This window comes from Callospermophilus lateralis, chromosome 4 (genome assembly GCF_048772815.1).
Source record: "Callospermophilus lateralis isolate mCalLat2 chromosome 4, mCalLat2.hap1, whole genome shotgun sequence".
Classification (NCBI taxonomy): domain Eukaryota; kingdom Metazoa; phylum Chordata; class Mammalia; order Rodentia; family Sciuridae; genus Callospermophilus; species Callospermophilus lateralis.
The window spans coordinates 121727233-121741704 of record NC_135308.1 but is presented as its reverse complement, the minus strand read 5'-3'; positions in this window follow the sequence as shown (position 1 = coordinate 121741704).

Below are 14472 nucleotides of genomic sequence, written 5' to 3'. Positions count from 1 at the left end.
ACAAAACAATTTGACCTATGAGGTTGGACTTTTCCTAAGTAGTATTTATGGAATTTCCTCTTAAAAAAGAATATTAAGGGCTAGGGGGATATGGTTCAGCGTAGAGCACTTGCCTATCATGGGTGAGGCTCTGGGTTCAATCCCCAGGTCTGGAGAGAGAGAAAGAGATTACAATTTGAACTAATCACTTAGTGTTTTTGCTGATACACCTTCCACAATCATAAAATATTAAAACTGGAAGGACCAACTTAGGATCAACAGTGTAGGAAACCAAGACCCACATGTAAAAATGACAGAGCAAAATAGGACAATTCTGGAATTTTACTCACAGGAGAAAACCTGGATAGATGTAAATACAGACAAAAAACAAAGCTCCTAAAAAAGTTAAGAGAAAAAAAAGAAAAAGGAAACTGCTCAGAAGCCAATAGACCCAATGACCATCTATGACACTGAGATAAAACCATCAGAACCTTCAACATTTTGCATGATCAATCTTTACATATATATATATATATATATATATATATATATATATATATATATATATATATATAATGTCTGGATGCATCTGTTTGTTAATAAATCTTACACTTCATTTCAGAGTCAGACCCCAGCAAAAATGAAGCAAAAAATTCCTAAAGCTAAAATAATATTGAATAGAAAAGGAAAATTACATGATTTTCTACTATATTATATCATGAAACTTTATGAAAGCTAATTAGATCAAGCCACGAAATCCAGAAGAGATTCTACGGGGAGAATTTGGGAGAACTGGGAAGGTTTTTGGTGTTGCCTATTAAAGGAACATTCATAATAGAAGAGTAAAAGCTAATTGGTAGAATTCGAGCCCAAGCAATAGAGAAAAACCTACAGTGCTGGTTCTGTGGAGGAGTAAACATTTACCTCCTCACCACCATAGGCAACAAACCCCCCAAATCATATGCACGAAAGTATCTCCCAACACAGCTCTTTGCTAGGGAAATTCTATTATGGTAGAGAATTTTCAATCTAGTTACTTTAGAGTAACAAGGATTCTCTACTCTGACCAAAACTTTATTATTTTTTTCAGGTTCCTCTTTGCTTTCCACTTGACAAGGCCAGAGCTTGAGCTTCCCTCTCTGTCCATATAGAATCCAATGTAAGGTCAATATGGTTTCAATACCCCAATCTTGGTGTCTGCCTAGCCTTGATAACCCATCATCCCTGGCCTGCCTACAGCAGAAATTCCCCTTACCACTGATGTCTCCTCTTAGAAAATTTCCATCCACTGACCCCTCCACTCTACTCCTTGGTCATCCTTGCTTGTCCTTGTGGGAGTTGAAGTCAATCTCTCTCCCTGGCTACAATATCTCATTGTAGTGATCCCTATACATATTCCATGGCCCCTCTTACATAAAGTCTAATTTACCATCTTCATCAAGTTATGAATAATTTTTCTTTAATAATTATAATGATGCAAGGACTTTAATGTAAATTATATTTAATATATTCCTCTTTTTCCCTGGATCTCTTGACCCCAGGAAGAAACTTGACATCTATTTTGGTCTTTAAGAAAGATCTAGCAGGTGAGCACAGTGGCATACACCTGTAATCCCAGTGACTCAGGAGCCTGAAACAGAAGCAGTGCAAATTCAAGGCCAGCCTGGGTCACTTAGCAAGACCCTGTCTCAAAATAAAAAATAAAAAAGGGCTGGGAATATAGCTAAGTGATATAGTACCCCTGGATTTAACTCCCATTACCGAGAGAGAGAGAAAGAGTGCTGCTATAAGCCATTGATTACCAAGAAGTATTTGTGTCTTGGGGCTTGCCACGGAGCTAAGTTAAACACAAACACACACATTAAAAAAAAATTGAGAACATAACTATAGAAATGAAGGGCATTATGTTATACTCATGTATGAATTTGTCACAATGAAACCAATTATTGTGCACAATTAATAAATACTAATAAGTATAAAGAAAAGTACTTACTAAGTATATTTTATTTAAAAAAATTTAAGTAGAGAAGTTCAGAAGCCAGGGAATAGTCCTAATTTGGAGCTTTAATTAGATAATATTACTAATAAGAATTATAAATGAATTTTTTAAATATTTATTTTATTCCTACAGAACTTTCCAATGACTATTGACCCAATCTTCACCCTAGAAGAATGTTCTTCCTTACTTAGGACAAAAGACTATAGAAGAAAATAACTGTCTACCTTCAAAAAATAATATAAGCAATTGTTGGATAACTTTCGGTTCACAGCCAGTAGCTACGAGCAGCTCAGAGTGCTAGGAAAACCTATGCTCTTACAGGCCTGACAGGAAAACCTACAAGACTGGGCACTCTGCTCTTGCAAGCTGTCTGTGAAACCACATCCTCAGCACTTGTGGTCAGTGTTGCCAAGCTACCAGACTACCAGGTCAGGAAACCGAGAGTCAAGTGCTTCAGGGCATGTAAGCCCCCAACTCATAGCCCCCCTTCCCTTAGGGTCAAAGACCCTTCCAGACTGCCTTCCATCACGACAGCAATATTTAGTGCTTCCTCATAGTGCGGTTACATTAGGCATAAGATGATTGGCTTATAGATGTTAAGGTGCTTATGTGTGATTGGCGGGCACGCCCTACCTGAACCCTATAACAGCTGTATGCATTCCGAAAATAAATGAGCTTGAGCTTGCTGAACGTTGACTCCAGTTTCTCATCAGCCAGCTCTGTCACCAGCTCCCAGTGTCCATGTGTTCCTTTGACACCGCATCTCTACCACCCGCAACTGAGGTAGTGAACATCGACCTCACAAGTGACAGGAACACATACAAGCAATAAATAAAAGTGAACAGAGAATAGGAGGAGAAATGAAAAGATCCTACTTTGTTGCTTTGGCTTGGTGGAAGACTGGGAAGAGAAGAAAACTGGGGGGTAAATTAAAGACAAGAGGTAGAATCTGAAAGAACCTGGCGTCCTTGACCTCTTGCAGTAGCAGAGGGTCATTACATTGAACCTGAGAGGAGGACATTCCAAGTCCTGTTTAAATGCTACAGATGAGCTGGGAGTGTAGCTCAGTGGTAGAGCACATGCTCAGTTAGCATGCTTCAGAACCTGGGTTCAGTCTCCAGTAACCCCCGAAACACACACAAAAAAATTAAAACAAAGGGCTGGGATTGTGGCTCAGTGGTAGAGTGCTTGCCTTGCACATGTGAGGCACTGGGTTCGCTCCTCAGCACTGCAAAAAGTAAATAAATTAGTAAACTACAGGCATTGTGTCCATGTTCAACTAAAAAAAAAATTTTTAACTAAAATACAATGCTACAGAAATGATGTATGTCTAACTTCTGAGACATTAAAAATTACCACATTTCGACAATGCTTTCTTTTTTTCAGTACTGAAACTGAACCCAGGAAGGTTCTACCTCTGATCTATATCCCCATCAGTTTGTTTTGTTTTATTTTTGGTAACTGGTATTGAACCCAGGGGTGCTTAACCACTGAGCCACATCCCCAGCCCTTTTTTATTTTTTATTTTGAGACTTTGAACTTGGGATCCTCCTGCCTCAGTGTCCTGAGCTACCAGGATCATAGGTCCATTGCTTTCTATTTTGAGGCAAAATATCATTAGGCTGCCCAAGTTGGCCTTGAATTTATAATCTTGCCTTGGCCTCCCAACTCCCTGGGATTATAGGCATGTGCCACCACATCAGCTCTGCTTTTTCTTTTAAAAAGCATTGAAGGCCATTGTGTCCTTATTAGTGCCTCCAGATACCATTCAATAAATACTAGTAAATCCCTCACTTTAAAAACCAGGGAGGAGAGGCACAAAACCAGGAGGGAGCTGCACAAAATTTAGCAGGATGGGAACAAAAGCTAATGCACGGATACACTAGCCAGGTGCTCAATGTTCTATTCAGATCATCTAATTTAACTCTTGATACAACTCTTGTTATTGGACTTATATTTGGAGAAAGGGAAACTGAAGTTCAAAGAAGAAAAGTAATTTTCCCAAGGCCATTCAGTGCCAAAGTTCAGATGCCAATATGGATCTTTCTGACTTCAAAATGTGACCTACAAGCCAATTTATCTCAAAGTTTGGTCCCCAGACCTGCAGTATCAGCATCACCCAGGACCTTATTAGAAAAAGAGATTTTTCAGATCAGCATCCCCCAGTCCTATTGAATCTGAAACTCCAGATTCAGATGGAGAGGACTAGCAATCTGTGTTTTATCAACAAATCTTCCAGGTGATTCGGATGCATTCTACTCTGCATGGGGTTTGGGTAGCCTCCCTCCCTACTTTATAAATTCTCATTAGTCAAATCTAACTCTTTGAAAAGAAATTCTATCTTTGATAAAGGTACCAAAAACAAACATTGGAGAAAAGACAGCCTTTTAAAGAAATGGTGCTGGGGAAACTGTTTATCTATATGTAGAAGGAATAAGACTGCATATATAATAGACCCTTAGCTCTCACTCTGCACAGAAGTCAACTCAAAATGGATCAAAGACCTAGGAATTAGACCAGAAATTATGCAACTCTTAGAAGAAAACACAGGCTTAACACTCTAACATATAGGTACAAGCAGTGATGATTTCAGTAGGACCCCTAACGCTCAGGAAATAAGAGTTAATAAATGGGATGGAACCAAATTAAAAAGCAAGCTCTGCACAGCAAAGGAAACAATGAGAAATGCAAAGAGAGAATCCACAGAATGTGAGAAATCTTGGCTAGCTATGCCTCTAGCAGAGGATTAATATCCACAGTATAATATAAAGAACTCAAAAAAAACAACACCTGAAAAACAAATAATCCAAATAATAAATGAGTAAATGAACTAAACAGACACTACTCAAAGAAGAAACACAAATAACCAACAAATTATGAAAAAAATGTTCAACATCTTTAGCAATTAGGGAAACACAAATCAAAACTATACTAAGATTTTATTTCACTCCAATTAGAATAAATGCTAATAGCTGGAGAAGATATGTAGAAAAAGGAACACTATTATACTGTTGGTGGGACTAGAAATTTGTATGGAGGTTCCTCAAAAGACTGGGCATAGAACCACCATATGACCTAGCTATACCACTCCTCAGTATTCATCACACTATAGCGTTACATGCATACCTATGTTTATAGCAGCACAATTCACAGTAGTCAAAGTATGGAACCAGCCTGAGTGTCCATCAACAGATGAATGGATAAAGAAAATGTGATATATATGTCACTTTTTCTTAATGCTTAATAAAACACAATGGGGTTTTATTCAGCCATAAAGAAAAATAAATCATGTTATTTGCAGGAAAATGAGTGAAACTTGAGAACATTATGTTAAGCAAAATAAGCCAAACTCGGAAGACAAGGGTTGTGTGTTTCACATATGTGGAAGCTAGAAAGGAAAAAGGAAAAGACAGGTTGGGGGGATCTAATGAAAACTGAAGAGAGACCAGCAGAGTACAGGAAAGGGACCAGGTGGAAGGTCGAGGGGAATGAAAGGGGAAAATACTGGGAAATGATATTGGCCAAATTATATTGTGTGCATATACATATGAGTATGTAACAACAAATCCCACCATTATACAACTATAATGTACCAGTTAAAAAATATGTAGAAAGAAAATAAACTCTACAACATGCTCTGCTGGACAAAGAGGGATGGAAATGTTAATTTTTTTTAGTTCTAGCACATGACACTAATGTTAGCAGATATCATTGTTATGTGTCAGGTTCCACTCTGAATGGCATTACTTTATTACCTGCATTATCTCACTGAACCCTCTCAAAACCAAATAAAGTAGGGATTATTATCTCCATCCTGCAGATGAAAAAACTGAAGGACTCAGGAAATTTAGCAACCTTGCTCTAGATCATAGAGCTAGAACATGGACAGTGTAATTCTAGCACCTGTGTTCTTAATCATTTCCTGTTGTTTCATGGGGTGGAGAAATGGTAGTTTAGGGCTTCCAACTGCAGACTCACATGTACGCTACAAATCACTTCCTTCTACCTATTATGACTTTTGCCCAAAGACCCATTTGTCCATTAGCCTGGATGTTGATGATCTTGGGGCTCAAAAAAAAAAAATCAATACCCCAAGTACTAGAGCTTTGACATGCTAAGAGGCCTTCAAAGCTGCCTCAGAATCAAAGTGGCTTTTCTTGCTCCTCTCCCACTTTTTCCAAGTTTAGAGATGGATGATCTTTGGAATTCCCTCATCTGACAGGGGAAAATGTCTTCCAAAGGAAAAAAATTGCTTAAATCACCCTCCTAAGAATCTCATCAAATAAGCAGGAAAGATTAATCACTGGAGGAGAGATTTGAAGTCATCACCACACTCCAACTTTTTTTTTTTTTTTTAAATATGTTTTAGTTGTCGATGGACTTTTATTTATTTATATGCAGTGCTGAAAATCAAACCCAGTGCCTCACACATGCTAGGTAAGTGCTCTACCACTGAGGCACAACCCCAGCCCCCACCCTCCAACTTTTCATCTGTGTTTCTCAGGGCAGCTCAGAGAGGTTGAGAGACTTTATCGGCATCAATAGACAACCTTTGTTCACCCCATGAATCTTCCCTTTACCCCGGCCATAGCTTGTCATCACCATGGTTCAGAATACCCCAGGCCCCTCTCATTCAACCCTTTATTCCTCTCTGTAGCTCAGAAAGTTATTTAAGTTTCAACTGTCTTTTGAGTTTTCCACTTTGTGCCTGACTACATGGTTATGTACCTTAATCAACTCGTGTGTCTTTTCTCAAATCAATCTGAGCATTGTAAATTCATTTCAGTGAGCCTTCGGGGGCAGGGAGACTTTCTCTTTGCCCCTACAATGTCCCTGCCAGCATTTTAGACTAATGTGATAGCATAGTCATGTATTCTAAATTAAATCCCATCTGTTCTCTAGAGGGCCCAGAACATGCTGTTGGGCAATTCTTGGTGATTACAAATTCTTAGGGCAAAGAGACAGTGATCACACCATGCAGAACTGTCATGTCAACTCAAAATGGGAGATTAAAAATAAAAACAAAACAGGAAAACAGATCCACACATAAGACAGAAAAAATGGACCCTAAAATGCAGCTCCCAATCCTCAGATATTCTATTAACTATGGGCTAGAAGTCAGACCCGAATGACTGCTGAAAAAGGAGACAGGAACAGGTCCCTAAAACACTGTTCAGAGCAAGTTAAGACAAAGGAAGCAATCATTACCCAAGCCATGAGCAGGGGAAACAAGGACAGGGAGACCAGAATCTCGAAGGTACCATCACTACTGTCTGTGACCCCCAGCCATGAGCAAGGAGGGCGTGACAAATGCTCACTCATCACTCCCATTTGGGTAAAGACAGCAGTGATACATCACTCAAGGGTCCAGCAGGAAACACATGACACACTCAAATGGAGCAATAAGGAGAGCTCAAAAAGGAAACCACTGTCCACAAAGTGTGCAGCCTTGAAGGCATCCCTGGGATTTCCCTGGACCAGATCAGCTTCCCTGGGCCTCAGCACTCAAGGCTGTGGGTGCACTCTGCTGGGCAGCATGGCACAGAATAAAGGCACAGGATTCCAAGTAGAGCAGAAGATTCTAGGCTCACTCAAAACCCAGCTGATTTTGGATACATCTCAAGGACCAGTTGATTTTTCTACCCACACCTCCTGAACAGGAAGTGATCCTCAGTACCTTTAAGTGCTATTTTTATCTGTTAGCCTTCTACAGAGCTAACCCTTCTCCCCAGCACTCTCCTGCCTGAGTACTAGACTCGTCATCTCACTAAACCCTGAAGTCCTCTGTGTGGTCTCTAGACCTCTTTCTGATACTCTATGTTCCACACTGTCCCCAGATTAATTTATCTAAAATGCAGCCAGACATGGTAGTGCATGCCTGTAATTCCAGTTACTCTGAAGACTGAGGCAGGAGGATCACAAGTTCCAGGCCAGCCCTGTCTCAAAAAAAATTTTATAGGGCTGGGGATATAACTCAGTGGTAGAGTTCTTGTCTACATGTGCAAGGCCCTGGGTTCAGTCCCCAATATTGTGTGTATACACACACACACACACAGAGATAGATAGATATATAGATATATACATATACAGATATATATATATATATATATATATATATATATATATATATATATATAGAGAGAGAGAGAGAGAGAGAGAGAGAGAGAGAGAGAGAGAGAGATATTGATTGATTTATCTGACCAGAGATGCCAATTCACTCATGAAGTGCATCCCAGTCCTCTTGTCAGGCATAAGGGGCCTTTCATGACTCAGCCTTTGACTTCCCACCCACTGTCCCCAGTTTTAGCTGTAGCCACTCCTCCCCTTGCAATTTAAGCCTCCCTGTCTCAAACCATTTTCGATTTCTAGAATACACACTGTTTTGAACAGTTTTGCTCCTCTACATGTATTGGCTGTGACCTCTTTAGGTCTCAGTTTCATATTTCATAGGATCATTGGGAGTCAATTAAAGTGTGTTAAAATTCAATGAATGACAATGCTGGGCAATTTGTTGAAATACATCCATTAATATTATGCATTGCTATATTATTATTATATCTGGAATCAGTCTTAAATTCATTTACTTGGTGCCTGGGAGAAACTATTTTCAAGCAGCTCACAGCCTAGCAAGAAAAATGGAACAAAAAATTTCTGCAGTGTTCCATGGCACGAAAAATGTCTCCATCAGTATAGGTATAAAACTGGGGATAATGGGTTTGTGGGGATAAATTAGAGAATTGGTCAACATCAAGTCTCAGAGCTGAAGTGAGGGTCACTGTCATTTGCTAAAGCTTCTGTAGAGTGAAAAACTTTAAATGAAAAAAATGCATACATAAAGAGGGTTACAAAAATTGTATTGGGGTTGGAGGTGTGGCTCACTGGTAGAGCACTTGCCTAGCACATGCAAGACCCTGCATTTGATGCTCAGCACTGGGAGTGGGGAATGTAATTCAGAAAATGATGAGAAGATTTATTTTTTAAAAAACTCCTTTATAGCCCATTATTTTTAAAAATTCCTTTGTAACACATTATAGGTGTTAGTCATACTCTGTGCATATTTGTTAACGATGGACTGCATATACTGTGGTGGTCTCATGGGATTGAATTGCTTAGTGATGTCATGGTCTTCTTAGTTTGTGTGTACACTCTGTGATATTCGCTCAATGACAAAATCACCTACGAGGCATTTCCCAGAATGTGTCCCTCCGTTAAGTGATGCATGACTAAAGATTGACCTAATTATGAGCTTGCATTTAAAGTTACATGGGGTGTATCTTCCTCCATCATCCCTATAGCATCTCTGTGACTCTACATTGAACTTTATTTGTAGATAAACCAAAGGGCTACATTTGTCACCCTTTGTGAGGGCAAGTACTAGCCTAATGACTTTCCTGCCCTCCGTCACCTGTCACTCCCTGTGATGAGTTCTGAGTGTCAGAGAAGACACAAGAAATATTTTAGGGGAGAAAATGGAATTTTGGCACATTCTCAGCCTGAGCCAGCATGCAAGCCCTTCTTAGTGACCCATCCTAAGAATAGGCTGACCTGGGATAAAACATTCCCTGCTAACTCTCTGATTACACCACCAGCTCATCCATTTCCCCACACCCCGTCTTTCCAGCCTCATTTGGTCCTTTCTATGGAAGAAAAGAACCTTTTTTGGCTGATTTTACTCGCTGATCTCATGGATGGAGCATTCTCCATATTGAAACTGTCTCTCTTCCCCTAATTCCAATCATCTCTTTCTCCCTTTCGCAATAATCCTTTCAAATAAAGCCTCTCTTTACCTAAATCAGACTTATTTTGTTCAACACTAGTTGGGGTTTGCCTGGAAGTGTGTGAGATTTTTCTCACCCACATAGGCTCATAGGCACAATCAGAGCCAGCCTCTTCAAACAGTGATCAACACCCCAGAATTACATTCAACAAGAGCTTTGAAGTGCTTACTTCTACAACTTTTGACTAAAAGAGTACGTTTTCATTATCATCTGAAATGAAAATTCAGGTAAATTTTCCCAAGAATGCCATTGAACTCCACAGAGCAGCCCCTCTGGGAATATACATTAGACCCAAGCTCTACCAAACTCTCATAAATCTCTGAAAAATGGGGCAGTTTTCAGGAGTTGATTATACCAAAAACCTATCATCTCCAGGTTAATAGAGTATTTTATTTTATATTACATTGTGCAATATTTACCTTTTATTGAGACATATTTTTTTATTCTTTTTAGGTATGCATGGCAGTAGATTGTATTTTTATGTATTATACATACATAGAGCATAACGTTCTAATTAGCATCTCATTCTTGTGGTTGTACATGATGTAGAGATTTCCTGGTCATGTATTCATATATGAACCCAGGAAACTTATGTCTGATTCATTCTACTGTCTTTCCTATCCCCATACTCCCTCCCTTCTCTTCATTTCCCTTTGTCTAATCCAATGAACTTCTATTCTTCCCCTCCCCCTCCTCGTTGTGAGTTAGCATCTTCATATCAGAGAGAACATTCAATCTTTGTTTGGCAGGATTGGCTTATTTCACTTAGCATGATAGTCTCCAGCTCCATCCATTTACCAGCAAAAGCCATTCTTCTTCATGTCTGAGTATATAAACTACATACACATTTTTATCATATATATATATATATATATATATATATATATATATATATATATATATATATATATTGCATTTTCTTTATCCATTCATCTGTTGAGGGGCACCTAGGTCAGTTCCATAGCTTAGCTATTGTAAATTAAGCTGCTATAAACATTGATGTGGCTGCATCACTGTAGTATCCTGATTTTAAATACTTTGGGTATATACCAGGGAGTGGTATAACTGGGTCAAATGGTATTGGGACATAATATTTGTGCATCTTTGTGGGGACATTATGATAATGGTATATGTATACAGTGTGTAACGATTTTTAAAAAGGTTATAAACACTTCCATCTTTGCAAACATTAATCATTGTTATCTGTTGGGAATTTTGTACTCTTCTGGTTGAAATACATCACAAGTTGTTGTGAACAATAGTCCCCATACTGTGCTATAGAAAACCAGAAATAATTCCTCCTCTCTGTTTTGATATCTCATCCCTCACCCTCCTGTATTTCTATGTATCTAATGCCTCTATTCCACTCCATTTTTCTATGAGATTGACTTTATAGTTTACACAAATTAGTGCAAATGTGATATTTGTCTCTTGATGTTTGGTTTGTATCACTTAACATAACGATCTCTGGTTCTATGCATGTTGCTGCAAATGACAGGATTTCATTCTTTTTATGGCTAAATAATATTTCATTGTGTATATATACCACATTTTATTTATCCATTTATCCACTAATGGGCATCTAGATTAATTCCATATCTTAGCCATTGTGAATGGTACTGCAATAAACATGGGTAATCTCTCTGGTAGAATAACTTCATCTTCTTTGGATATATACCCAGTAGTGGGATTGCTGGATTATATGGTAGTTCTATTTTGAGTTTTTTAAGGAATCTAAGAGGGCATTTTAAAGTTTATCTTTTCCAAGTAGTTTTGGGATATTTAAATCTGCTCTAGAATATCCTTGTCCTCACTAAGGACAATGTTGAATGCTGGAAAACTCAGCACTCCACTCCATCCCCAGATCTCTGATAGAAAACACTTCCTTTTAACAAGGTAAGTGTGCTCTGCCTGCACCTTCCACCCACTGGTCCTTGTTCAATCTTCTGGATTCTGTTATGGGTTGAGTTGTTGAAACAGTCAGGAGCCACCACGATGGGACAGCAGCTGGGACAATGAAATAATTCCCTGAATGCACTAAATGATTACCCTTTGCAGCATGACAAGTTTTTTTCTCTTCTCTTCTGTTTTTTCAAACCCATCATGTGGGCCTGATAAGGCCACAGAAGCAGAAAATTTGCACAAGATAAAATCATTACCAGGGGGCTGGGGGTGGCTCAGTGGTAGAGCGCTTTCCTAGCATGTGTGAGGCACTGGGTTCGATTCTCAGCACCACGTATAAATAAAGAAAGAAAATAAATGTCCATCAACAACTAAAAATATATATATTTTTTTTAAATTGTAAAAAAAAAAAAAAAAAAAAAAAGCATTACCAGGGAAAAACTTAAAGAAACCCTCTAGTTTCACTTATTTTTTTCCCCTCAATTTAAAAAATACGAATTTTGGAGGTCACACAGCTGGGCAATCCATTATTAGTTTCCCACTAGCTTTGCTATAGATAACACCTTTGATGTGTGGGCCTTGATGGTAATGGTTGCCTAGGTTACTTTTCAGACTTGAAGGACACTTTTGCTGAAAACAACTCTTCTCTTGGGCCTATAGACATCTGATGGTGACTGGAATGGGATCCCTTCTTCATATTAGGTCTGCCTCCTTTGCTTCTTTAACTTTTGGGGTAGATTCTTCTCAACACTGCATGTAGACACATAGACAACTCCAGTGATTGTCCATTGGAGTTGGTGTGGGTTTTCTTCAACCCACCACCCTTGTGCTTTTTCAGCACCTTTAGTAGTACAAGTACTCTAGGTCCTTCAACCCTATCATGAGACCCAGGTTGAACAAGAGGGTCAGGATGTTGGCATAGAATGATGGTGTCCACTGCAACAGTACAAGTTGACTGTAACCGCCTGGTGATCTGAGTTTTGTGCAAGAAGAAACATCTATTAGAACTGTGCCCCCGGCCAATGGAAATCTCACTCCAGCAAACCAATAAAAGCTTGTATTTGTCTTTGTTTGGAGAGACAACAGGACTGTTATCTCTGGATCTGTGCTGTCTCCCTTCAGCTGAAGCCCCAGTTAAAGACCTGCCTGTATATTTGCATTTGCTTGTCTTAATTTCATTTCTACTTCCCTAAATAAAAAGCTCCTATAAATGTCATTGTGTCTCCCAGAATTCATAAATTGAAGTCCTGGCTTTTAGCACCTCAAAATGCAACCTTATATGGGAACAGGATCATTGTAGATTTAGTTAGTTAAAGCCAGACTGGAGTAGGTTGGACTCCCAATCCAATATGATTGGTATTCTTATAAAAAAGGGAAATTTGAACATATATATGCACATAGGTAGAAAGTGAACATGAAGGCAAAGATTGATTGATAAATCTACAAGCCAAGGAGGCCAACTATTGCCATTAAATCACCAGAAGCCAGAGGAGAGATTTATAACAGACTCTTCCCTCACATCCCTCAGAAGGAATCAACCTTGACAATACCTTTATCTTTTTTTTTTAATTCAGTACTGAGGATCTGTGTATTGAACCCAGCTAGGCCTTGTGCATGGTAGGTAAGTACTCTACTCCTGAGCTAAATCCCCAGCCATTTTTTATTGTTTATTTTAAAATAGGATCAGGCTAAGTTGCTCAACCTTGCTGTGAACTTGTGATCCTTTCTGTCTCAGCCTCCCCAGCAGCTGGGATTACAGTTGTGCACTCCCACACAGATTTTGAACATCCAAGCTTGTGAGATATAAATTCTTGTTGTTTAAACCACCACTTTGTGGTCCTTGTTTAGGTTGCTCTAGCAAACTAACAAATTGTATTAAAGATAATAATAATTATAGATGCTCATATTTATTAAGTTCTTATGCTGGGTCAAAAGCTTTTTAATTCACTCTTCCTCAGTATGATGCTGTAAGAAATATTTCTATCCTCATTGTATAATAATACAGACAAAATAAGAGGCCCTGAAAGATGTTCACATTCTAATCCTTGGAATCTGTAAATATATTTCATTATAGGCAAAGGACAATCAAGTATTCTCCTTTGCAAACGGATTTAGAATACTAATCATCTTGAAATGAAGCAATTTCCCTGGATTATTTGGATATGCCCAGTAAAATCACAAGAGTCCTTAAAAATTAATCAGGAAGGTATACTAAAATAACCAGAGGTGGGGGGTAATGGTGTATGCCTGTAATCTAAGCAACTCAAGAAGCTGAAGCATGAGGATCACAAGTTTGAGGCCAGCCTGGACAAATTAATGAGACCCTGTCTCAAAAATACAAATTAAAAAAAGGGGCTGGGGATGAAGTTCAGTGGTAGAGTGTCCATGGGTTAAATCCCTTGTACTATTAAAACAAAGAAGGAGGAGTAGAAGGATAAGGGGAAGGGGAAGGAGAAAGAGAAGGAAGAAGAGGAGGAGGAGTGAGGGGGAGGGGAAGGAGAAGAGAGAGAAGAAAAGAAAAAAGAAAGTCAGAAAGAGAACCAGGAAGATAGCAATATGAGAAGAAGTTGCCCAAGCTTAATGGCTTTGAAGATGGAGGACTGAGGTAATGAGCCAAGGGATGTAGGTGACCTGGAGAAACTGAAAATAAGAAGGATATGGATTCTCTCCTAGACCCTTAATAAAGAATGCAGACCTGCTGACATCTTGCTTTTAGCCCAGTGAAACCTGTTTTGAAGTTTGACCCCCATAATAACAAACTCATATTGTTTTTTTAAACACCATATTTGTGGCAACTTGTTTCATTAGTAATAA